At 42.1% G+C, this 27,596-nt stretch overlaps 1 pseudogene; it reads right to left on the reverse strand.

Moving 5' to 3' along the window:
* LOC135212061 (peroxisomal ATPase PEX1-like) overlaps positions 1-27,596 on the reverse strand; it is a 52,194-nt pseudogene that overhangs the window by 21,669 nt on the left and 2,929 nt on the right.

Consider the following 27,596-nt stretch of genomic DNA (forward strand, 5'->3'; position numbering starts at 1 on the left):
ACATCCAATCGGCATACGGGAGACATTTTGACTCGACGTTTAATACGTCCAATCGGCGTAAGAGGGTTAAATAACTGAAATTATCAATAAACATTTTACATACTAGTACCATAAAATTCTTTCATCTCGGTAAAAGAGAGAGAGAGAGAGAGAGTGTGTTTATCTCTCTCTGTTCTCTCAAAAAATACTTATAACGCTTCCAGCGAAAGAGAGGGAGGGAGTTACCACTATGACACATTATTATCTTGTGTGGCAAAAGAGAGAGAGAGAGAGAGAGAGAGAGAGAGAGAGAGAGAGAGAGAGAGTTAACCTTAATTAAAAGTGACATGGATAGATTAGTACGTATTGTATTTCTTTAAAATACTATCACATATGAATTTTGTAATTACAGTATTATTATTATTATTTGAAAGTATTAAAAAACAAAAATAGTACAAGTACATAAAAAAATCTCGAGTCTCAGTAAATGAGAGAGAGAGAGAGAGAGAGAGAGAGAGAGAGAGAGAGAGGAGGGGGGGGGGGGGGGGGAATCCCAGGAACACGTGATTGCAACACTGCAGCTCTTCCCCCTCCTGGCTGTCACAGAACTTGATATATCTGACAGTTTTAGTACCTGGATCTCGAGAAAGGGTTACTGGAAGAAGACTGGGATTTCCTTCATTCTTCCATAATTTTTTAAATATAAGCTAAAATCTTACTAATTCACTATGGTATTTTCTTTAATGAATTGATATTATTGCTGTATAAATTAATATTAATATTTGAAAATAGTAAATCATTTATTTATCATACAAAAAAAAAAAAAAAAACATACATCTTTGTAGTAGAGAGAGAGAGAGAGAGAGAGAGAGAGAGAGAGAGAGAGAGAGAGAGAGAGAGAGAGAGAGAGAGAGAGAGAGAGAATTATTATTTTTATTATGTGATATCATTTCAACTTATTAAACTTACTAATACGATTAATCAAAATAATATTTGAAAATTAGTAAATTCATTTTTGTATTATAAAAATGTATTTAGTCATGAAAAAAATTAAACATCACATACACTAATTAGTGATTATTTTTTCGTTTGGAAAATACAAAGAGAGAGAGAGAGAGAAGAGAGAGAGAAACAATGGTTTTTTATATCCAAGTCTAAGTAGAGTATAAATGGATTCTTTAAGTGAAATAATGTTTCAATGATATTTTGCTGTTTTGTATTAAAGGATATGTATACTGTTTGAGAATGCGTTCCTTATCCTTGACTATGGTTACCATACAGTTTAATAGCGTAAATTAATTTATGCGCCCTCCGCTCAGAAACTATAGCTGGTTCACGTAAGGTAGATCTTTGGGTGAGCCCTATGCCTACGGGACCTTTGTTTGGCGGCCGCTGATTGGCTGGGAGCTGCCTACCTCCCGGTACCCAGCCAATCAGCAGCCACCAAACAAACGTCTCGTAAGAATAAGGCTCATCCGAGAATCTACCTTAAGTGAATCGGTTATAGTTCTGCGTATGAGGTTATCATTAAAAGGCATAAAAAACCGTCGTAACCTTGGAATTTGCGTTGTAATCTAACCAGAAACTTAGTGTTTTGTTAATTATGTATACTGGAAACAAGCAATGATTTTCATTATTTGCGCTTTTGGACTGTTATAAACTGCGCATCCCAAGCTAGTGTATTCATTCACTCGGAAACTAGTTCCGCACATGAGGCGTCACTAAAAAAATTAAAAAAATATTACATAAAAGTGTCGAAAATCATCATAGCCTCAAAAATTTTTGTTGTAATCTAACCAAAAAAAAAACTTATTTTATTAATATACTGTGCTAAACTATAAAGGATTCTTATCATAGTGTGCGTTTTTTAAAAGCGTTGTTAACTCGGAGCGTCGGAAGCGTCAGCCTCGTAACCTCAGAACAAGCGTCGTAACCCAGGGCGGATTTTTCATTGAATATTTAAGAAAAAGCGTCGTAATCTCGGAACGTTGTAACCTCGGAACGTCGTAAGCCGGACCCATCGTAACCCGGGAACCGCCTGTATATATATATATATTAATTCAAAATAATAAAAGAAAGATCCCACCAGGAAAATCATGATTAACGGCTATTTAGCAAGAGCTCACAAACATACGTCTTCATTGGAAGACAGCCGAAAGCAAAGTGGACTGCCTAACCACCTTGTTCAAGAATTTAACGGTCGTATTCAAGACTATGCTGAAAGTAATTCCTAATGTAAAGGACTGAGGGTTTGTATATTGTTTGGGAACAAAACTCACTTTTACAGAAATGAAAAATTCAGCTGACAATTCTTGCAACAGAATTTGCAATAAGTGTTTTTCCACAACCAGGAGGGCCATACAGCAGGACTCCAGATCTAAGTCTCAACTTGATTTTGCTGAATAAGTTTGGATAAGAAGATGGCCACAAAAGCATTTCTTTCAGTCTCCTGTTTGCTTCTGCCAATCCACCCACCTTCATGACAGCAGTTCCAGTTTCTTTAGGTGATAATTCAAGACCTGAGATGTGATATGTCTGTCATTAGTATAAAGTACAGTAAAATGATATATGTACCTAGTTTACAATTATATAAAGTAATGGCTTTATGGTCAAAGGAGCAATTACACCGGGGAACGTCTGACATCAAAATAGTGTGATAAAATGGGAGACTTGAAATACATGAACATAAATACTGTGAGGTGTATAAAAAATCACCTAGTTCAACTAAAAAGCATTATTATTTGATGCCATTATACTAGTGCACTCCTGAAATCGGAACAATTCCAACAATCAACATCTACATAGAAGATACTCAAGTACAGTATCAAGTGTTTTTAGTTAGATGAACACTGGCAGAATAAAAGGGAAAAAAACACTCAAAAAATATATAGGTACATAGAGTATTAAAGAAGTAGCAACGAAAGTTATTTATAGGAAATGCATATAATTTCAGTTTTCAAGTTGAATACTATGTTTGCCCACAAAATATTCTTTTCTGCTTTGTTCAATCACTTTGAATAAAAAAAAAACGTAAACCAGTTTTACTCTGCTGATATCTTACATAGATATGTATTTGGGACTCCATGGAAACACCTATGAAACTTTTATTTCTAAGTTTATTATCATTGACTTTGTTGGTGATTATTTAAAAATTCTCGCAACTCATGAGAACTTCATAAATAAAAACTAAAAAGGCAGAATTTCATATCCTATCTTTAGTTTTTTATTATTTTTGTTTATAAATGCAGGTCTGCATTTTGACTTTTTGGCCTATTTTAGATTGAATATATCATAATTTGAACTACCTAATGAGATGATGACTTCTTATCTTGAAATGACTGATAAAGAAATGGCAAGGACAATAATCAAAAAATGGTATGCAGAAAAACATCAAACCTACAAGCAGTAAACTTTGTATCAATACTTTCAATAAAATTAAATATATTTTTTGTCAATGCTGAATATAATCAAATTTGTTAATAGGGACCATTACACTATACTATAGAGGTTAAAAGTAAGCATTATACTATATAGTATAGTAGTTCTAAAGGATAAAAGTGATTAATATACTACTATATAAGTTAGTAGAAAATGTAGATAAATATAATGCACATGAATGGCTAGTTAGCTGTACTCTAATGCAACATATATACATTTAACATGGTAAATAACATCTGGCTGGGTAGAATGCTTACTGTCTTTGGCAGTTGTACCCTACAGAAGGGCCTACTGTCAAATATAAAATAATGGGTGTTTTAACTGAGCAAATTTTTCTAGCGTGTATTATATTCCATCTAAACACACATCTAGGTTTAATACAATAAGGTTTCTTGAAGGTGACAAGAATGATAGCTCCCACAACATTCATTTTAAAACACACAAGTTACTTACAGTTTCCTAATATTTAAGCCATTTGCTTCTTATGAAGGTATTATATGGAGCCCATACAGATTAGACAGACTACACTTTTACTTTGTTTCCAATTCTCTACTTTTGTTTTTTTTTGTTTATATTATCTTTGTAACTGGGAAAATAAAGCACTCCAAGTTACACAGTATATTTAAAAATATTTTTCAACATACCACTTATATTTGTGAAGTCTAACTTGGAAGAGAACAAAGTATAGTTGTTTATGTCTGTGGGTGTTAAACAAATTAAGCTCAATGGTCTGGTTAAACTTAAAAATAACTCCAAATTATGGAGTTTATATCCTTGAAAAACAAGAAAAAATTCATAGTAGTCTTGACTATCCTTTCCCTTATGAAATTGTAAGCTTGAACTAAATGCTTGCTTCAAGGACCAGACTTATCAATTATTGACATATCATGTGTCCTGGTGAAAAATCTCAATCGGTTTGAAAATGATATTGTTAAACTACAATAAAGTTTTTGTACACTTACTTCCTGGCAGATATATACTTAGCTATAGTCTCCGACGTTCCCGACAGAATTTCAAATCTCGCGGCACACTGCGACAGGTAGGTCAGGTGGTCTACCTTACCGCCGCTGGGTGGCGGATGTACGAACCACTCCCGTTTGCTTGTCAGATTTTTCTCTTCCACCTGTCTCCTGAGGGGAGGCTGGGTGGGCCATTAATCGTATATATCTGCCAGGTAATATGTACAAAACTTTATTGTAGTTTAACAATATCATTTTTGTACATGAACTTCCCTGACAGATATATACTTAGCTGACTGGCACCCTTGGTGGAGGGTAAGAGACAGCTAAATAATACAGGTAAGACGGAAACAACTAATGTTGTAGGATATAAAAACCTTGGTTCTCACCTTTTCAGGATGAAGACTTCATAGATACTGTCTCTGAGTCTGCATTGCCTGGAGAGCTACAGCTAGGACGTGACCTGATGCTGAAAGACTCTCGGATCTACCACTGGGATATGTGATCCCTATTGTGGTAGAATCCAAGTCGGATCCTGTTAGAGGGACCTTGTCCGCTTACCTAACAGATCCTTACCACTACCTCTGCAAGGAGCCAAAACCCACCAGACCACCTAACCAAAATACAAAGGGTTAATATTACGACAAAAGAGGTGCCTCCTGCAACCTCTTTCAGACAACCAAAAAACACCAATATAAAATATAGGGTAACATATAAAAAATTTACACAGGATAAGTTTCAGCTCCCTGCCCCAGCACCGAATCCGCCGATACGAAAGGACCCAAGGCGAAGCATTTATCATTAGTGATTTTTACATCACGTAGGTAGTGGTTTGCGAAAAACCGATTGGCATCTCCAAAAAGTCGCCTCCATCAAGTTCCGCACAGACATATTTTTTCTGAATGCAAGCGAAGTTGCGATGGCTCTCACCTCGTGAGCTTTCACTTTCAGTAGTCTAAAAATGTTCTTCCTTACAGGCACATGTGCCTCTGTAATAAGGCTTCTCAGAAAAAGGAAAGAGTATTCTTCGACATGGGCCGAGTGGGGTCCTTTACAGAGCACCAAAGCACATCTTGATTAGCCTTAAGTTGTTCCTTCCTCTTAAGGAAATACTTCATAATTCTCATAGGGCAAAGAGTTCTTTCAGGCTCTCCCCTACTAGAAAAGATAAACTACGAACTTCAAAGCTCCTGGGCCAAGGCCGTGATGGGTTTTCATTCTTTGCAAGGAAATTTGGAAGAAACGAACACACCATAGAATCTTCCTTAAACCCTACATTGCCCTCGATAGCTTGGAGCTCACTCACTCTCTTAGGCTGTAGCTAGGGCCAAAGGAAGATAGCCTTCTTCGTCAGATCCTTGAAAGAGGCTAAGCCAGGAGGTTCGAATCTAGACGATCCAAGGAATTGTAGAACTACGTCTAGATTCCAGTTCGGTACTACATGAGGACGCTTAATGGTTTCAAATGATCTAATAAGATCATGCAGGTCCTTAATCATCGGATATATTTAAGCCTCTATGCCGAAATACCGCCGCCAACATACTGCGGTATCCCTTAATAGTTGACACAACCAGATGACATTCTTCTTTGAGGAAAATTAAGGAAATCCGCAATTTGGGTCACAGAGGTACTGGAAGAGGAAATGTTCTTCCTCTTGCACCAACGTCCTGGAAGAACATCCCACTTTGACTGGTATACACGCAAGGTGGAAGGTCTCCTCGCTCTTGCGATTGCTTTAGCAGCTGTTGCTGAAAAGCCTTTCGCTCTGACCAAACTTTGGACAGTCTGAAGCCAGTCAGACTGAGAGCGAGGAGATTTTTGTGGTACCTGTCGAAGTGGGGTTGTCTGAGTAGATCGCTCCTTAGCGGGAGCGATCTTGGAAGGTCCACCAACCATTCCAGTACCTCTGTGAACCATTCTTGGGCTGGCCAAAAGGGAGCGATTAAGGTCATTCTCGTTGAATCGGACTCTACGAACTTCTTGATGGTTAGCCCCAGGATCTTGAAGGGGGGAAACGCGTAGACGTCGAGTCCGTTCCAGTCTAGAAGAAGAGCATCTATTGCTAATGCCTCTGGATCCGATATCGGAGAGCAGTAAGGATCCAGCCTCTGTTCTTTGACGTGGCAAGAGGTCTATGTGTGGCCTGCCCCATAACTTCCACAGGCTCTGGCATACATCCAGATGAAGGGTCCACTCTGGGAAGGACCTGATCTTTCCTGCTGAGGAGATCTGCTCTTACATTCCTTTCTCCCTGCACGAACCTGGTGAGATGCTTGATTCCTCTTTCTTCTGCCCACAGAAGAAGGTCTCTTGCTGTCTCGTACAGGGAGAAGGATGCGTCCCCCCCTGTTTCTGATATATGCCAGAGCTGTAGTGTTTGTCCGGTTGACCTGCACTACCGATCTTCTGACTTTCCTGGGCGAAAGCCTTCAGAGCCAACCACACAGCCATCAACTCCTTTCTGTTGATGTGCCAGGCTACCTGGTCTCCCACCCCCAGGTACCTGACACTTCACTGGTTCCCAGAGTTGCCCCCCACCCCGTGTCCGACGCGTCGGAGAACAACACCAGGTTGGGGGTCTGGGATTGAAGAGACAGTCCTTCGCAAAGAGGTTGGGATCTGTCCACCATAAGAGATGTTTCTGACGTCCTGGGATAACGACAGGGAGAACGTCAAATCCTGAGAACGACGACTCCAATTCCGATGAAGAAAGAATTGGAGCGGTCTCAGGTGCAACCTTCCTAGGGAAACGAATTGCTCCAGCGAGGAGAGAGTCCCCAGCAGACCTCATCCACTCCCTCACTGTGCATACTTCTTTCCCTAAGAAGGTTGTTACTCTCTCGAATCCTCGGGCTATCCTTTCCTGAGAGGGAAAAAGCCCGAAAACTCAGAGAGTTCATCTGTATCCCGAGATACACACACTCTTGCTCGGGAATTAGTGACGACTTCTTGAAATTGACGAGAAGTCCCAACGCCTTCGTCAATTCTAAAGTTACTTGTAAGTCCTTCAAACAACGATCTTCTGAATTGGCCCTTATTAGCCAATCGTCAAGGTACAGGATATCCTCACCCCTTTCAAATGAAGCCATTGAGCCACATTCCTCAAAATCCCCGTGAACACTTGAGGGGCCGTCGAGAGGCCAAAACACAGAGCCCTGAACTGAAAAAATTTTTCCCCCCCATCATGAATCTGAGAAACTTCCTCTGAGGAAGGATGGATCGGTACGTGGAAGTAAGCGTCCTGTAAATCCAAGGAAAACCATCCAGTCCCTGGACGAAGTGCTGCCAGCACTGAGAAGGCGTTTCCATCGTGAAAATAACTTCTTCTTTTCTACGAAGAAGTTCAGGGCGCTTACGTCCAAACACCGGTCTCCATCCCCCTGAGGACTTCGGAACTAGGAAAAGGCGGTTGTAGAAGCCCGATGAATGATGGTCTGGTCACTAGTTCGATAGCCCCCTTCTCCAGCATCTGATCTACTGCTAGATGGAGGAGCTTGATTCATGATGGGGTCTCTGTACCTGGCCGTCAGTTCATTCCCTTGGGATGGTTGTCAAGGGAGGTCTTCGACGAAAGGGATGAGGTAACCTCTCCAAATAGAAAGGGTCCAAGGATCCGCCCCTTTTTGGGCCCAGACTTCTGCAAACTCTAAGAGTCTGGCGCCCACCGTTGTTTGAAGGACTTGCAAGTTATTTGGGGGCTTTAACAGACTTGGCGAAAGTCTTACCCCTTCTTGAAGGTCTACGACCTCTAAACGTAAGAGGTTCTTGATGAAGACGCCCCTCGAAAGGGTTCTCGAACACTTGCCTTTTCCTTCTTAGCCTTGGTAGGGAAGGAAGGGCGAGGTTTTCTTGCCGACTGTGCCAAAAGGTCCTGGGTGGCTTTGGCCGAAAGTGATCTCGAAATGTCCTGCACTCGATGTTTAGGGAACAACTGAGCAGACAGAGGAGCAAAACAGCAAAGAAGACCTCTGGGCATGGGAGACAGACTTCATTAAGAAGGAACAATAAAACAGACCTCTTCTTCACGATCCCGGCCCCATACAGGGAGGCGATTTCACGTCGCTCCGTCTCTTACCGACTTGTCCATACAAGACAAAACACACATGAGATCTTCTGGCGAAAATGACTCTGGCACTTCAATTTTCTTTGGCTAGGACCCCCAACGACCATCAAGGAAGTTAAATACTTCTAGCACTCTAAACATGCCTTTTAGCATGTGATCCAATTCATTCATTGCCCAAGTCGTCTTAGCAGAGTTAAGGGCAGTTCTCCTTGTCGAATCTACCAGCGCCGAAAATTCCGAATCAGCCGAAGACGGTAGACCCAATCCTAAGGACTCTCCTGTTTCGTACCAGAAAACCAGCGCGTCCTGATAACTTCGAAGGAGGAAAGCGAACATCGTTTTCCCCGCTTCTTCTTTGGAAGCCATCCAGGAACCAAAACTCCTCAGTGCCTTCTTCATTGAAAGAGTTGGCTTCATCCTCACACAAGAAGAACTCTTCGGCTGTCTTCGCCTTGTTTGAAAAAAGTGAGTGAGGAGAAGGAGGAGCCGTAGGAGTAAGGGAATCCCCAAAAACTTGCAAAAGTAGCTCTGTAAGCTTCTTGTAAGAAGACACAGCAGCAGAAGTGTTCGGTTCCTCATCCGAACCTTCTAGGACGTTCTTGTCGAAGGCGAGCGCGGAAGATCCTTAGGTGACGAAGGGATCCTAGTAGGAGTTGAGCGAGAGGTTGGAGAACGCCCTCTCTTAGAAGAGTTCACATCCACTGGAGAATGATGAGAAGATCTGGGTTGTCTACGATGAGACTCCCTCTTCGAGGTAGACGGAATCTCAGCCGAAGGAGAGGTAGGGCTCCTACTCCGAGAATCCTCGGAAACATCCACAGGGCGCTTACGAGGAGGCGAGCGCCTACTAGACTCTTTGCGCCTATACCTGAGGCGAGCGGCTGCCAGGAGAAGAAGCGCCTATTGAGAGCAGAGCGCTTGCGCGGCTCTCCATACCTGTCCAGTTGCGTACGATCAACGGAAGTTCGACTGGAAGGCGAAATGCGCCTACTAGGAGAAGGCTGCTTGCGAGACTCTTGACGTCTAACAAGAGGGTAACATTCAGGAGAAGGGCGCTTCAAAGCTAACGAGCGCCTACCTGGAGAAGGGCGCTTCCGAGATTCCTGGTGCCTACCAAGAGACAAACGGTCAGGAGTAGTGCGCCTAGAAGCGGGAGAGCACCTACACGGAGAAGGGCGCTTGAAAAGACTCTTGTTGTCTGCCCCGAGGAGAATAATCAGGAGTATGACGCCTTAAAAGAGACGAGCGCCTACTAGGAGATCGATGTGCAGTAGGCTCTTGGCGCCTACCTTGCGGGGAGCGGCTAACAGCAGGCTGTCTATCATGCACACGACTCCTACCAGACTCTTGATGCCTGTCAGGAGAGAAGTCACGATCGACACTCGAGGAGAGTGACATCTGGAAGAAGAACGCCTACTTGTATAAGGGCGCCTTCTAGGATCTTGAGGCTGCTGAGGAGAGAAGTCTCACGCGAGGGAGTTGAAGAAATAGCGTGATGAGCAGGTGCAGTGCGCTTACCGGAAGCGGGAATCCAATCTGGAGAAAAAACTTCTTTCTCCATAGAGCGTCCTACCGATGTTTGGCGCCTTGAAGTCGAAAGAGAGCCAGGCGAGCGAGGGCGCTCACGCGAGCCCCTACCTTCATACGAAACCTCCCCATATGAAGGAGAACGCCTAAAAAGAGGAGAACGATCCTCTGAAGAGCGGCGCCTAGATCTCTTGATCGGAAGAGAAACGTCCTTCTTCCTACGTGATCTAACTGCTAGAGAGTCTGCTAGCGCCGTGATCTGAGCTTGAAGTCCTGCGAGTACTCTCCTAGGAGAATCTTGTTGTTCTTCCTCGGAAGCAGGCGCCGAGCGCGGAGCGCGAGAAGAAGAACGATCACAGGATTTCTTGGGTTTCTTCGCCTCCACCGACGATTCTTCCGGGAAAACCTCCGGACTAGAAGCCAAAGGACTGCAGGGGAGCCTTCCAAGCCCTCTTCAACGGGCGCGACGCATCCGGGGAGTTCCAACCTCTCTTCGGAGAGGAGAAGCATTTGGCGTAGGAGCTCTTTCTTGTAGCGATCCGAGGCAGCCTGGGAGCGTACTTCAGGATCTGCCGAGGGGACGCCTGACCGGTGGGGGTTCTCCCTAGCCCTCTTGCGGCTTTCGACTTTCCTACTCCACTGGAACTGGGAGTCTGGAAGAGGTCTAGGCCTAGAGGCACTAAGGAGCCGGTCAGACGCACCCTCCACAACACTGGGGACACTGCACTGATCACTAACACTTCTCCTTACCTTCCAACTGACGAATCTTCTGATCCATAGAAAGAATCGTGGCTCTCAGAGCTGCCGCCTCCGAAGGCGAATCTTCGGCAATCGGAGTGCGGGGAGCAGGGGCTGCAACTTGGGAAGAAGGTTCTAATTCTACGTTAGTATTAGGATCCACATCCAACTCACTCATTCTAGATCTACTAGAACTTCTAGAGGAAGCCTTACGCACTCTATCACGTTCCAACTTCCTAACATAAGAAGAGAGAGCCTTATATTCTTATTCATTCAATCCCTTACATTCACTACAAGGGTTAGCTAAAGAACATTCATTCCCCCTGCATTTCATGCAAAACCGTGTGGGGGGTCTACCGAAGCTTTCGGCAACCTCACCTTACATCCTTCATTCACGCAAACCCTAAACAAAACCGAAGTTTTAACTACTGAATCTAGGTCAGACATCGTTAAAGAAAATCAAAATCAAAATCAAACCGGTCCACAATCAGCGTATGCCAAGCCAAACAAAGCGAATACGTCACCAAAAGAAGTCCAAATTAACTCCAGGCAAGCGAGAATCGAAAAACTATCGAGAGGAACCGACAACAGTTCTTATCGTTCCCGCAGCACAGAGAAAAATCTGACAAGCAAACGGGAGTGGTTCGTACATTCCGCCACCCAGCGGCGGTAAGGTAGACCACCTGACCTACCTGTCGCGTGTGCCGCGAGATTTGAAATTCTGTCGGGAAAACGTCGGAGACTATTAGCTAAGTATATATCTGTCAGGGAGTTCATGTACAAAATTTTGGTTTAACAATGGATAAAATGCCAGAAGTGAACATAAGGAAGTGAACAGTGAACTGAAACAGACACCTTCAATCACAAGGTCAAATATTTTTAGAAGCCTGATACTCAAATAGGAGTTGTATCTACAGTTTTTAGTTTTTAAGGATGCTATCTCCTTAGTCACTTCGGATGCTTCTCCATTTATTCCAGTACATAAACTTTGTAAACTCTTTATAAGGAAGATCTTTGGTGAGATGATATAGTTCCAAGAATATTAGAATGAATGGGAAAATTAGCTACCTCAACTACACAATAGTATTACTGTCAATGTAGCACAAGTTAGTGGGAAACTAAACAAGACATGTCTAGCCATCCCACCCCACTACCAAAAGTATATTTAACAGCTAAACCAATATGGAAAAATCCTACATAACTGATGCTAAATGGTAACTAACATGCTTAAATGAAATGCAAATAATAAAGACATATAAGCAGAGTGATTACAAAAGTAAAATTTTAGTGTCAATACAAAAATATGCAACTTACCTCTTAAAGCTAAAGGAACATATCCCTCGCGGGCCGCTTTTAAGTCTTCATTGTTAATCAGTAGGGCTCCTTTGTGATCTGTGTTTTCAGCTATGGCCAAATTTAACTTTGAGTTTATAGTACTTTGATCACCATTTACAATAACATTGCCACATCTAACACAACACTTCAGCTGTTTGAAATTTTTCTTCCATCTGTACCGTGCTTGTAAATATGTTCTGAGAGCAAGATGACTAATATCTGGCAGTACAAAATTTTCAGTATGTTTCATAGCTAGACTGGTTCCAATATTGTTAAAAATTCCAAAATTTTCACTTTCACTTCCATTCCTTTCCAATTCTATATCATTTGCTACACAATCATGTGACAGTACTAATCCCTGCAATTTACCCTTCTGATGACAATCTTGTAACATGATATTAAGTGCCTTCACCCGTTCCTCTGGTTCTAATGGAGGAATTGAAAATGAGCATGGGAAATAGTGACAACCTTGAGGATTAACAAGAAGAGGATGCACGCTATTCCTAAGTAATGATGTTGCTATTATCATCACGCTTCTTTTTTAATGGTTGTCACTTGGAACAGGTCATCATCTTCAAAACAAAATTGTAGCAAATCATCCAAAAGACCTTTTAGCATATTAACCATCTGCATGATATGATCATACAAAGGTCCAAAATTTTGTTCTTCTATTCCCTTTGAAGGTACCAATGAATCCAGGTCGTCTAACACAATGACAGACGGTCTTCGAAAAACTGCTTCTCGAAAAACTAGCAGCAGCTTTTTTTCTATAGTCTCCATCTTTTTTCCCTTTGTATTGCTTCAACTGACAATTTGAAAATGAAAGTAATATGGAAAACTAGAAAGATTTTGAGCAACAGTTTCTAGCAGACTTGTCTTTCAGAACCCTTACTTCCATGCAAACAAACGCAAATGAGGAAAACACCCTTGTACTGCTGCACAAGATATCCTACACCAACTAGAAGTGTTGCTGTAGTTCAGAAAGAACTGTTTCACTCCCAAGGTACTGGAATTTTGCTGTGACTTTGATGTCAACATCAGCTATACTGCTAGGAATGTGAGGTATATTCAGAGGATCAGCCACATGAGTCATTTCTAAGAGCACTACAGATTCCTTGCTGAGTTTCAAAGGTACTCCATTTCTTGTGGTAACAAATACATCTAACGTTTTACCTGCTACTTTCACACTAACCAGTGTAACTGCATTAATGACTACACAGCAAATATCAACAAAAGGGGTCCCTGGAAACAATCCCTTCAAAGTATCATGCACAATTCTAATACTGACTTCAGTGTCTGTTCTTACAGGTGAAAAATCAATGGCAACAGGCATGGTTTTAACATTATCATCATGGCTACTCAACTCTAATTTGTACTTAAACTCTCCAGCTTCAGCAACCTTCTAAGACCATCTGACACTATGCATGAATTTCCTTTGGCAAGAGTTCTCAAAACAGTAAAATCTGAGCTTTCACCTTTCTTCTCAATCAAGTTTTCCCAAAACTATGGACACTACATAATCTATCAGATGTTTCAGAGTTGGCAATACTACTACCTACTTGCTGTTTATTTTCTGCTCTGTCATCTTCCCGAATAAGAGCAGCTTTCTCTGCCTTTACCATTGGAGAGTCAATTTTCTTTACCCTAGCAATGAAACTAATCTTACTTTGATTGCTCAACATGAACAAGACTTTGTTTACTTATTACAATAAGGATGGGATGGTTAATAACTATTTCTTTCAAATAAAAAATCATAGGACAAAGGTACAGGTAGCACTCGGTAACCATATGTAAAATCTTTCTTCAGGGTAAACTCAGACGTAATACTTGCCTGCTGTAAACGGAATGACATGTATTTCATCAGTGATGCAATGGGATGATCAAAATTCTTGAATTCTTTTTCATCTGTTTTACCATTATTGTAATACAGCTGGTTTGGTCTACTTGAATCTAGTGGCTCATCTTCAGATTTTTCTTTTTTAATAAATTCTGATTCTGATGGAATGTAAGTAATTGGATAAAATTCTTCCAATTCTTCATGCTCAATGGGTGGAAGGATTTCTACCTGGGTCAAAGTATGAAGGACACCAAACTTGTTAGGAGGATCAATACGGTTTACTGTCAGTGTGATATGTACCCCACCTTCTAACCACAAAGGGAGGGACTGTCCTACACTTAAGATACGCACTTGACTCAAAAAAGCAGACTGAGCAACTTCAGCATTAAGGGCTAGGTCTTGCCAGTCTGCTAAAGACCCAGCATAGACTGTAACAGAAGTGCAAGGTGGTGGCACTGCAACCTGGGTTATGATACCAAGTTCACCATCATTAACCCACTTCTACGTAAAACTTCTCTGCTTATTAAAACTGTATTTTCATCGCCAGGGTTTGGATTGTGCATATCTCCTGCCCAAGACAAAAGTAAACTTCGTTCTTCTGATAAATCCAGGGTAAATGTAGGTGTTGGCACAGGAAGTGTAAGGGAAGCCCATGGTCGAGGAATAGAAATGAAGCAGTGGCGAGATGACCACTCCCTCACTATCACAGAACGAGAAAAATTTCCAGACAGCATATTTTTTATAATAAAAGTGCACAAGCCTCAGAACAAAACCTTTCTTATGAGTATTGCTTTAATCACTTCAAGCTACGCTTCACCGTACAGTTAAGAGAATATTGCTCACCAACAGTTAACTATAAACATCACTGCAGTCACACCCACTGGAAAAAAGGAGGAGAAAAAGTTCAGTTCAAGAAAATAAAGTGAATGAATTCTAGAACTTTTGGAAATCCCTGAAATTCACAGCATTTTAGCTGTATTTTGGCCAAAATAAAGCTCCACATAATGAACAAAAAATATTTGCAATGGGTATTCAACATAACCAAAACGTAAAAGATGTTCGCAAAATCAGTAAGAAAGCTCATAATGTTTTCTTAACATCCAAAGGATCATGAAGATTTAATTACATTTGATAAGCTATCTGTGAGACAATAAAAATTCTGCTATATGATATCATCCTTCTTAAACAAGCACCATTTCCTCAAAGATCAATGAATGACCACCCACACACCAAGGTGGAACAAACTCGGTATCTACCTATTTTTACAATATTAAATGTCATTCATCCCCAGCCACTTTAGTGTTCTGCAACAAATTTTTGTCAATATCTATTAATACTGTATGTATACACTATCTAAATATTATATATACATATAGAAATGGTCTTTATTGTAGAAGTCAGTACCTTTGAAATCTTTCTCTTACAACACCACATGATGCCTCAATTTTTACAATCAAAACAGATACTACATATAAAATAGCAAATATTTCCCTACATGAAATAAAATCTAACACCAAAAAAAGAAATGGACAATTATCACTCAATAAGAAATTATGACAATCTTTTGAATGAAGGCTGGAAATGCTTTTATCACCATTTAACATCAATACTCTTCCAGATGTAAAATCCATCAGTTAGTACAGTGACAATTTTCATGAATGGCTGCAGAGTGAAATGGTTTTTTATATGAAATAATAACACTTCCAAATATGAATAATTTATGATGCTTTTCTTATGAGCATGAAATTTTTAAAATTTTGTTATATCTATATTAAGGGTATGAAACTAGAGAGCATTCTTTTAACACACAGTACTATATCAACTATGAGAAAATGCCAAAACACTAACACCATATAATACTGACCTTTCATTTAATCCATTATCATACTTGATAATGATTCAGGAATATAAAATGCAGGACCAAAAACTAAGATTAATCTTAATATCTAGTAACATAGAGGCCAATGGTTTTAAGAGTCATACATCAGACTCCACCTTAGATATTGCAACTAAGGACTCAAAATATAAAATAAAGGCAGTACATTATACTCACAATGTAAGTTACCCACTGAGAACTCACATGCATTTCAATTAAGTCTTTGCTAAAGCAAAAAACCACAGTGACCATGTTTAATTTTTCAGATATGTACTGTGTTTTCATAAGTTGTTTTATCTTGCTAGTGTATGATGACTTAGTTCATCATCAATTGTTGAAAATAATCACAATATTTACGATGATCTCAATATACTACTACTACTACTACTACAATGGATAAGCATTATATTAGTAGCACACAAATTTGTATGGAGATGTACAGTGATTTCTGCTGACTGGTGTTGATTTAACATACATTTTTCCTTTGTAAGTATTCAACTTTTCCAAAATGTATGATCTTCAGTATATGACATGAACACAAAAAAAAATTGAGATAGCAGCTGAACTAATAAAAATAAGCCTTGCTAATAGTGCTGCAAATGAAATATGATATTGTTATGATACAATAAAGTTTGTTCATACTTACCTGGCAGATATATATATAGCTGTATTTCTGAAGTCCGACAGAATTTAAAAAAAACTTCCAACACACCGCAGTGGTCGGCAAGGTGGTTAGTACCCATTCCAGCCGCTGGGAGGCGGGTATCAGGAACCATTCCCATTTTCTATTCATAATTTTTATTTCCACTGTCCCCTGAGGGGAGGTGGGTGGGTACTTGATTATATATATCTGCCAGGTAAGTATGAACAAACTTTATTGTATCATAACAATATCATTTTGTTCATGAAAACTTACCTGTCAGATATATATATAGCTGAATCCCACCGTTGGAGGTGGGAAGGGACAGAATAGAAGGATTTTGGGAAACAAATGCATGCAGATGATTTACATCTTGGTTCCACCTGTTAGCATAGCTGACTTCGTGATTACTGTCACCCAAGTCTGCTTCTGCTTTACTAGAGTTGCCAGCGAGGGTAGAGACCTATAAAGCTGGTGCACTCCAGATGATCTGTCAACGGGGGCGTGACCACAATGTGACTAGACCATATTGACCATACCATGAGGGCTAAGAAGTAAAATAAATATGTATATATAAATATATATATCACCACCTGACCAACCTAGCCAAAGTTTAAGGTGTGTTTAACTAAGGCTTAAGAGTTTAAGAAGTCGCCGTTGTCGGCGACTCAACAACTAAATTAAGAGCTCTTCCTAACCATTTTCTACAGGATAGGATGAGTGGTACTTCTTGCCCCCAAGATTGTGTCTGCAGACACGTATGGTCCTAGCGAGCAGCAGATCTCATATGCCATCTTCACATCTCGCAGGGAGTGTGAAGTGAACACAGAGTTGCTTCGCTAAAACATGGTACTCAGGATGTGCTGAGTGCCATGCTCTGTTGAAATGCTTCCGAGGCCGCGCCCTCACCTCGTGAGCATTCAGATAAAAAGATTTCAAATCTTTGTGCAAACACAATGAAGGAGACATTTTTGAAGGAACTCCTTAACACTAAAGCCAGGGTGTTCTTCGATATGGGCAAGTCTGGTCTTTTTCAGAAACACTGCGATTGCCCGAATGACTTCGACTTTCTTGAGTTTTATGTAGATAAAACTTGAGAGACCCGACAGAGCACAGGACTCTCTCTGGCTCCTGCCCACTAATTTGTGCCATCCTTTCTTCCAAGCTCCTGGCCCAAGAACAAAACGGGTTTCCATTCTTAGGCCACAACGGAAGGCTTAGAGAGCACACCGCCTTGTGTTCTCTAAAGCCAAAACTTGTGACGATGGCTTAAAATCTCACTAACCCTCTTTGTCGTATCTAGGGTGGTTAGAAGAAGGCCTTCCTGATCACATGCAAGAAGTTAACAGGTAGGAGAGGTTCGAATGCTTTGACATCAAGAACTTCAGACTACGTCCAAGTTCCATATTGAAAGCTTCGATCTGGACATGCACAGTCAGTCCGTCTGTACTAAAGTCAGGTGACGACCAGTGACCAGTCAGACGAATCAAGGACAGCAAGGCTGTACCCTGAAGACCATAAGGCACTATTCTTCGCTGAAGGATGAGTGTCTGGACTGCCTGGGCGATTCAATCTAAGCAAACCTTGGGGGGTGTATCAACGCAACCCAAACGTCGTCAGGAAGAATCAAACTCCTGAACTCGAGCTTCTGGGTGCCAGGAGAAAGGAGCGAGGAGCAAAAAGGCGATTCAGTCCCGAAGGAAGAATTGCCTGACAGTCCAACCTGGTCTCATGTTACACGATCATCGGGGGGTGTATAAATGCAACCGACTTCGTCAACAAGAAACTCAGGGCTACTATATGTCGCCTGATCTCGCACGAGTCTGACTCCGAGAAAACAGGTGAGACAAAAAGTAGATGGTGAGCGAGTTTCGAGATTCCACAGAACTCAAAGATCGTGAAGGGCTTTGTTGTTTGACAGACGCAATCTCTGAGCCCAAGGCCGTCAACAACATATTTGCGTATTCTTCTTTAATAGTTGTGACTGCCAGCTTATTCCCATTCTTCAGACGGAAATGGAAGACGGTAATCTTATTCCTGTCAACATCTCAATAGTCTGAACGTAGTCAGACTCAGAGCGGAGAGGTTATAGGTACCTTTCGAGTTAGAGTAGACCGACTCTCTCGGAAAAGGTCCTTGGAAAGTGAACTAGGAAGGATGTGACCTCTGTGAATCCAGGATCCTGAAGGCCAACATGGGGCGATCAGCGTCATTGTCGCTCCCTGTGACGTCATAAATCCTCTTATTACATTTCCTAAGCGATTGAAAAAGGGGAAAAAGAGACTAAACATCCATCCCCGTTCAATATCATAGGATGGCGTTTAATGGTACCGATCCGGATCGAGAATAAGGGAGCAGAGAAGAAAAAGAAGCCTTTTCGTCCTCAACATATCGAAGAGAAGAATGAAAGGGCGTCCCTAAAGTCTCCACAACTCTCAACTTACTTCTAAAGAAAGATTCCACTCGGAAGTCAATAGTTGCTGCCGTCGATCGAGACGATTCGTACGGACTTTTGCAATCCTGTAACGAACCTCTAGAGGATCGTTACATTCTACGCCTGTTGTTATAATAGGCTCTTTCTCGTAAACTCGAACAGGGACCGAGAGAAGATACTTCTTAAGATATGAGAGAGCTGTGGAATATCAGAGTTGATCTGGACCACTGGTTCCAAAAACTCGTTTCGAGGACTGGAGGGACGACCGAATTGCTTTTACTTCTTTCAGATTAAGATCCAGGACATCTGAAACCCTATCCAGATGTCCGGCACCTTCTTTCTATCACCTCAGGTGATAGACGCACTGAGAGATGTTCAGAATCATTCCTAGATCTTGAATAATATTTCAGTTTCCCGGTAGGAAAAAACTGTGGAGGTCTGAATTGCAGTCTATTCGGGGAAAATGGAAACAAACTTCTTCAGGAAGGAAATGGTCCCCAGCAAGCTCATCCATTCCCTACCCCGAGTATGCTTACTTCCCTAATAAGGCTGCGCTTTGCCTAAGCAGGAGAGCATATAAAAGTGCAATGTTGCGGTAGACTCGTAGTTCTATACTGTGCGGTAACGTGCACCGAAAGGATTAAGAGATACTCTGTTGAACATAGTAAGGCAAAACGAATGCAACGTTATTCATTCACGTAAGAAATCCCCTCAATCTTAGGCTAAAGTCCGTGATTGTAGGACAGAGATACAGTTAGGCAGTCAATCCCGCAGGAGAGACGTAACCGCCAGCACAGAGATACGGTTAGTCAGTCAATCCCGCAGGAGGAGAGAGACGTAACCTACCGCGCATGACAGCGCACGATCTGGTTACTGGCTCGGTTGGACTGGAGGACAGACACAGCAGCAGCCAGCAGCTTACAAACGTCGTCTCTTAACTTTATGTCTGGGTTGCCAGCTACCCTATTCTATGAAGAAATAGGTCCGTTATTTTTTGAGCAGAAAGAGACTCTCAAGCTGGTATATTTAAGCGAAACAGAAAACGCTAAATATGATAGATGCGTTTTGTGCGTCAGAACACTACCATACAACGGTAAAAGATAAATCGTAAACTCCTGGAAGGCTGCAGGGAGTAACAATTAAATGTCCTTAAAATAATAGACAACAGACCTCTCAGTTGCCATCCGAAGAGGTAATTACAGCAAGCGTATATGACTTGAAACCAACCAGTAGTAAAATAACGCAAGGCAAAATATGATATATCACAATAAAGTTTGTTCATACTTACCTGGCAGACATATATATAGCTGAATTCGGAAATACAGCTACATACATATCTGACAGGCAAGTTCATGAACAAAACTTAGAGAATTGAAGCAGACAGCTCAAGCTTCTTAGTTATTGGACATAAGCGTTCATTGACGTAGTCTACAAGTCTATTTCTTGTACGAGTCTGCGAATGACGAATGAGAGCTCTTCCGAATCTTGTCAATAAGAGCTTATTCGCTACGCAATATCAAGTTAATGAGATGTTTGTCAATGAGAAATAACCCATTTACGGGACAAAGAGATATTTTGTCAATGAGGGGATACCCACTTACTTGACAAAACGATAGTATATTGTCAATGGGGGAAAGTCACTGAATTGACAAAACGTAATCCAGGAAGTCGAGCATTTTATTTTTCCGATTCCCGTCTCAAACGAGGAAGGGGCAAGAATCCTGGTTAAGAGACTGGGCTTACGGCAGGTAGAACGACGATGCTCAATTCGGCAGCGTAGTCCCGACTAGAAACTAACAAAATCTATCATCTGAAAAACCCTTTTAGATGGGCTAAAAAGCATGCAAAATTATCCTGGAAGAGGAAGAAACTCTCCAACCAGCTTCCTCTCCCGTATCACACAAACTAATGCCTGCTAAAGCTTAAAATTTATTATTGGCAGTATGGCAAAGAAAGTCCTGTCTTGCGCTTTCCTGAAGAGCGTCCTTTTGATGAGTGCCTTTGCAAGAATCCTACTGAACGTTGCCGAGAGTCCTGACGTGCAGGACGTCGAGCCTTTACATAACCCGTAACTGCCTTATCGCAAAGTTCTTGACTGCGGTAGAGAAAACGAGATCTTCCCTTGAGCTTCCTTACTCATCCACCTTTGCGAAAAGCAATATAATATTGACAGAGACCTCTTGAATTCACGAAACCCGAGGTCTTGCGGGTTTCGAAGACGAAGTTGTCTGTTCACTTTAAGCTTCCTCCGAAGCACTGCTTACTTCACATTCTGAGGCTCAAATCTTAAACAAGAGCTTGAAGAGTTCAACAGAAAACGTTCAGCCAGGAGACAAACCTGGCGTGCGCTGGCGCGCGCTCGGCGTCCACTGGCCGCACAGCCTGGCGTCCATCCGAGCGTCCCCGTTCAAGCCGAGCGTCAAAGAAGCGTGCAGAAAAAGGCGTCACGCTCCTGACAGGCGTCAAAACAAGCGAGAGAAACTGCCTTCTTTTTTCATATTTCTCGGTGGAAAGACGTACACGTGATCAGGCGACGTTCGCCTTCTTACTTCTCACTGAAACGCATAACGAGAGAGAGGGGACGTGAAGCGTCCTCTTCTATAAAGCTTCTTAGAGGGCGCGAGTCCTTCCAAGAGCTCCAACCCTTGCGCGGGGAGGACGCCTCGGAGGACGAGAAGCAATCCTTCAGGATTCGTGCATGTGCACGCACTTTGGTAGTCTGGGGATTTTCATCAGAAACTGCCGAAGGCACGCCAGATCGGTGGGGGTTCCTCGTAACCCTCCTTCGGCTTTCGACATGCCCTCTCCCTGTGGTCCTGGGAGTCCGACAGAGTCTAGACCTAGAGGCGTATAAGGCCGATCTGACGCACCCTCCAACTACACAAGGGGCACTGTCACTGCACTTAGCCACTTCACTATTGCTCTCTAAAGCAAGCACTTTCGATTCTAAGTTACAAATCGAAAGAGTATAAGAGAAAGGGCAATAACCTCTACAGACACTGTTTTAGGGCCCGAAGGCAACATTTACAGGGTTATGAGTAACAATAACAGAAGTAGCAACTCTTCACAACAATGAAGGAGAGCTATCACCTCTCGCAGACATATTCATAACCCGCTAGGCCATACTATAGGGTTAGGCAAAATAAAGTCTACAGGAAGGTTAGCAGGTTCACTACCCTGACTTTTGTTTACTGATTAATTGCGTACATACGAATCATACTTTTTCCTTACGGAAATAGACATGTTTACTGATTAATTGCGTACATACGAATCATACTTTTTCCTTACGGAATCAGACATGTTTACTGATTAATTGCGTACATACGAATCATACGTCTTCCTTTACGGAATTAGACAAAAGTCTCACACTCCTTACATGGACAATCATCAAGAAAAGAAGCAAAGACCCACCCCTCGATGCATACCAGTGCGGATCTACCGAAGCTTTCGGTAGCCACACCTATCTTTGCAGACAACACCCTCTGAAACTAGCCTAACTAGATTCAGATATCTTATGCAAAAATGAAAACAAATTCAAATCAATTTTTAAGATAGCGGTATGCCTAGCCACAAATCCAAGTAAATAAATCAAAAGACAATTAGGATACTTAGCGGCAATGAAGTTTCCAAAATCCTAAGCCAGGAAATGTACTGAAAAATGTTATTGTTATAATACAAGTTAAGTTTGTTCATACTTGACCTGGCAAGATCATAAATATAGCTAGTATTTCCTAGAAAGTGCCGACAGAATTTCAAAAATTCGCGGCACACGCCCAGGGGGGTAGGGCGGCCAGGTGGTTAGTACCCATTCCCGCCGCGGGTGGGAGGCGGATATCAGGAACCATTCCCATTTTCTATTCATATTATCAGTGCCCACTGTCTCCTGAGGGGAGGTGGGTGGGCACTTTAATTATATATATCTGCCAGGTAAGTATGAACCAAACTTAATTGTATTATAACAATAACATTTTTGTTCATGAAACTTACCTGACAGATATATATATAGCTGAATCCCACCTTCGGATGGTGGGAAGAGACAGAATAGGATTTTTAGGAAACTAAATTAAGTAGATGTATACATCTTGGTTCCTCACCTGTTAGCATAGCCGACTTCGTGATTACTGTCACCAAAGTCTGCTTCTGCGTTACTAGAGTTGCCAGCGAGGTAGAGACCTGTAATGCTGGTGCGCTCTAGATGATCTGTCAACGGGGGCGTGACCACAATGTGACTAGACCATATGACCATACTTCTGAGGGCAACGAAGCTAAAACCACCACCTGACCTAACCTATCAAAGTTAGTTCCATAACTTCTAGGCTAAAGAAAAGGAACGCGGCTCAAGCGACCAATCCTTCAAAGTTAAAAGCACACCTATCCCTTTCTATAGGATAGGATCGTGTTGCTTCCTGCCCCCAATAATATCTCACGGATATGTATGGTCCTAGCGACTAGCAGATCTCAAATGTCGTCTTCACATCCCGTCGGGAGTTGTGAAGCAAACACAGAGTTGCTTCGCTAAAAGCGTGGCACTCAGGATGTTACTGAGTGTCATGCTCTGTTGAAATGCTTCCTTGAGGCCGCGCCCTCACCTCTTGAGCATTCATATTAAGAAAAAAAATCTCAAATCTTTATGCAAACATAATGAATGAGACCTCTTAAAAGAACTCCTTGGCTATAATGCCAGGGTGTTCTCGACCATGAACCAGTCTGGTCTTTTTACGGAACACCGCAGATTGTCCGTTGACCTTGACTTTCTATAGTTTTATCAAGATAAAACTTGAGAGACCCTACCGGGCACAGGACTCTCTAATGCCCTTGCCCAATAATTTGTGCCATACCCTTGGTCTCCAAGCCTTCGGGTCAAGGGTTAGACAGGTTTTCGTTCTTATCAAGAACGAAGGCTTAGAGGACAGCCGCATTAATGTCCAAAATTTAAAGCCAAAACTCTGGTGACGGGCTAAAACTCACTAACCCTCTTTGCCGTGGCTAGAGCGGTTAGAATGTTAGCCTTTCTGGTCACGTGTATTAAGTTAGCAGAAAGGATAGGTTCGAAATGCTTTGGCATCAGAAACTCAGACTACGTCTAAGTTCCATGCCGGAACCTTCGATCCAGAGAATTTCAAGATCTCCACAGACCTCAAAGATCGTGAAGCTTTGTTGTTTGACAGAACCGAATCTCTGAGCCTAGAGGCCGTCAACAACATATTTGCATATTCTACAATAGTTAGGACTTCTATTGCTTATCTCATACTTCAGACGGAAAGATAGAACCATAAGGAAAATCACAGAGGTCGAGGTGGAGGAACAGTCATTTCCCTTCACTATCTCCAGAAACGGCCTCCTCCGATTGAACACTGAAAAATAGGCAGCACTGCTTTGCCTTGGCCAAGAGACTGCCATTACTCTTGAAGATCTTATCGCTATGTACCGTTGAAGACGAAGGTAGATATTGAATGCAAACCTACGTCTTCACAGACGAATCGAGAGAAAGGATTCTCAAGATTCTGAACCTGTGACTTACAAATGACTGAAAAACGCTAACCGCTATTTCATTGCTGTCCGGTGAGAAGTCGTAGTTGCAATGAAAGCGCGCGTTCTTCAGTAATGAAAACACAGGGGAAAGCCGCCTGAAGAACTGCTTCTCAGGGCTGAACATTTGGAAGTAGAGCTGTCAGGTCGGAGAGTAGGCGATGTCTTTTGACTATCTGTTAATTCGGGCGGGTTGAACAATGAACAATTGTACACCTACGAATATGAGATATTGAAGACAAACTCAGATGTCTGCAAAATCATTCGCATTATCGCAGTGCGATGCAGCGGGACACTTGTACAGACTTCTGTTACCGTGCGGTAAACAGAAAGATGAAAGAATCTAAGAGATATCTCTGTTGAAAATTCTCGCAATATCGAAGGCGATGGAATCTATCGTCACAGCAGTAGATGGCCTTCATTATTGCGAGAATCCCCGTTAATCAGAGACCTAAGTCCATGATTGTTGGGCAGAGATACGGTTCGGTAGTCAATCAAAGCAGGGCAGAGAGAGACATAACCGACTGTGCATCTCGGAGGCCCAGCTGATACTGAGCTGCTATCAGGCATTCAGGCAGTTCAATACGCAGTAGCTGAGCCTGAGCTCTCTCTGACTCGTCATCCTGAGTTGCCAGGTAATCCATATTCCACGAAGGAATGCGTTCGGCTAGAACCACCGAGCATAAAAGATATGCTCGAGCAATTATATTTAGGCGAAACGAATTTCGGTAAATATAAAAGTTGAAATGGTGTTGTCGTGACAAAACCATAAGTATATAAAATTGAAACAAACTCCTGGGAGGTTGCAGGCAAACCCCGAGTTGCAGTTCAATTAGAATACTTCTCGTCTAAGTCGCAATCCGTAGAATAACTAGGATATGCGCTACCCCTCGGACAATTCAACTGCTTAGTAGAATCATGTCGCGAGGTTAATATACGTAGTATATTTATAGGATTCCTGAACAACGATCTCCTCCTAAATTCTTTCCTTCAAGAAAACAAAATAAGGATTGGAGATCGACCACCTTCGATCTCTATCAAAGAGGGTGAAGGAGAAGTCTTCCTCGAAGGAAAGCTTCAATGGTGAACAGAATACTATCTGCCTGAGTTGCCAGCTACTCCCTTTACGAAGGAATAGGTATGATATTATCGAGCAAAAGGAAACTCTCAAGCAGGCCTATTTAAACGAAACAGAATTCGCTAAATACAGAAGCTGAGTTGGTGTTGTCGTAACAATACTGAAGAGTGTTCTTACTCCGAAAACTCTTGGAAGGTTGAAGGGAGTGTCAAAATAAATACATTAGAACAAACAGTTCTTTCGGCTTCTATCCGCAGAGGTAAAATACGATATGCGTATATGACTTGACCCATGCGTTAGCAAAATGACGCAAAGATAAACTACGTAAGTATTGTAGTAATTTGAACATCAAATTCTCTACTACATCTTTCCTCGACGAGGAAGAGAGAAAGAAAGGAAAACGACTGTCCACGTTCTAATGAATGAGACTTTTTAAAAGAACTCCTTGACTCTTTGCAAGACTCTTAGCCAACAGAAGGGAGTAATATTCGAATAGAGATCATCAAGTGAGAACCGAGGATCGAAAAGGGACCGTTCAATGTTCTTGATGATATTGGACATAAGACTTTCCTGGATCTAGTCTACAAGTCTTTTTTCTTACTCCAAGGATGAGCCTCTGAAAATGAATGAGAGCTCTTCCGAAATTTGTTAATGAGTTTATCCGCTTAACGATAAAAACGTTAAAATCTATGTCAAAGAGAACTACCCCATTTATGAGGGGTCCCCCACTTAAATGACAAAACGTTTAGTATCTTGACAATGGGGAAAACGTCCTTACTTGACAAAACAATTGGCACTTTGCTAATAGGGGAAAACCAAAACCCTTTAACATGACCGAAAGTCACCCAGGATCCGAGTATCTAATCTTCCCGATTCGTCAAAGAAATCGATGAAGAGCAAGAGGGATCGAAGAAAAAATTCGGGTATGTCTCTCCGCTAACTCCGAATCCTTCTTTAAAAATTTCTGTAAAGGAATGTCCTGTGGATAGTCCCTGAAAAAACCTCCTCTTTGACGAGCGTTTAGAAAGCGTCAAGCGTCCTAAGAAACGTCCTGAACAGCAAATAAGACGCCATCTACAAGTCTTTTCTCTCGCAAAGCGTCCTGTCGAGCTTCCACCGAAGCGTCCTGGCAAATGTCCACAAAAAGCGTCCTGCCGAGCGTCCTCAAAAGCGTCTTGCTTAGCGTCCTGCTGAGCGTCCTCAAAAAAACGTCCTGCTTAGCTGCGAGCGTGTCTGAGCAGAGAACACCAAGTCTTCTGAACGACATTTCAGAGAGGATCTTGTTGAGCGCCCTGAAGCATGCAAGGCCCGCCAAGAGGCGTCCTGGCGAGCGACCTTGCCAACATCTCAATGTTATGACGAACCGCGTTTGCGGATGACGTTGAATATCTTCAAGGGACGTCCTCATGCGAGTCTCCATGGAGAGCCGCACGCTGCTCCTGAAGTGTGTGAACACTAAAGGAAGACGTACGGCTTTCGTCTTCAAGACGGGCCTTAAAGACCTTCATACCTTCTTACAAAGACAGTGGCCGCCTGTGCGACAACTTGCGTCTTAGTAATGCAAAAGAAACATCTCCAGAAACGCACTCAGCAAAGGAACGCCGAGCCGTCCGAAAGACACCCTCGCAAGGTGCTTGCCGAGCGTCCTGGAGAATGTCTCTACTTATAGGACGTCGAGCACTTCCAAAAGCTTCCTCACGTCTAAATTGCCCTTCTTATGCCGAACCAGAGACATAAGTTGTTTGACTGTGCAAAGCAGCTTGCCGGACGTCAAACTTATCAGCTTGCTCTTTCGAAGTAAAGCGAACGTTACATAACGTATACGGACGCCATGAGGAGAGGAGACGAATACTGAGTTGCTCCTCCAAAAAGGTGGAATCAAGAATGTCCTTGATTACCATATTCTTTTGGAATGCTAGCGAGGTTGAAAACAGCTCTAACTTCATGAGCGTTCACTCGCAGGAGGCTTAAATCACCCTTCTGGCAAGATGAATGAGCCTCCTTAATATGTCCCTTAGGAAAAAAAAAGCCAGTGCATTCTTCGAAAAGGTAAATGTGGGTCTCTTCCTGAGCACCATAAATTACCCGAAGGACCTCTTACTTCCTTCGTTTAAGTAAAAAAAATTTGAGAGCCCTGACAGGGCACAGGACTCTTTCATCCTC

Source organism: Macrobrachium nipponense, chromosome 11, assembly GCF_015104395.2.
Source record: "Macrobrachium nipponense isolate FS-2020 chromosome 11, ASM1510439v2, whole genome shotgun sequence".
In the NCBI taxonomy this organism is placed as follows: domain Eukaryota; kingdom Metazoa; phylum Arthropoda; class Malacostraca; order Decapoda; family Palaemonidae; genus Macrobrachium; species Macrobrachium nipponense.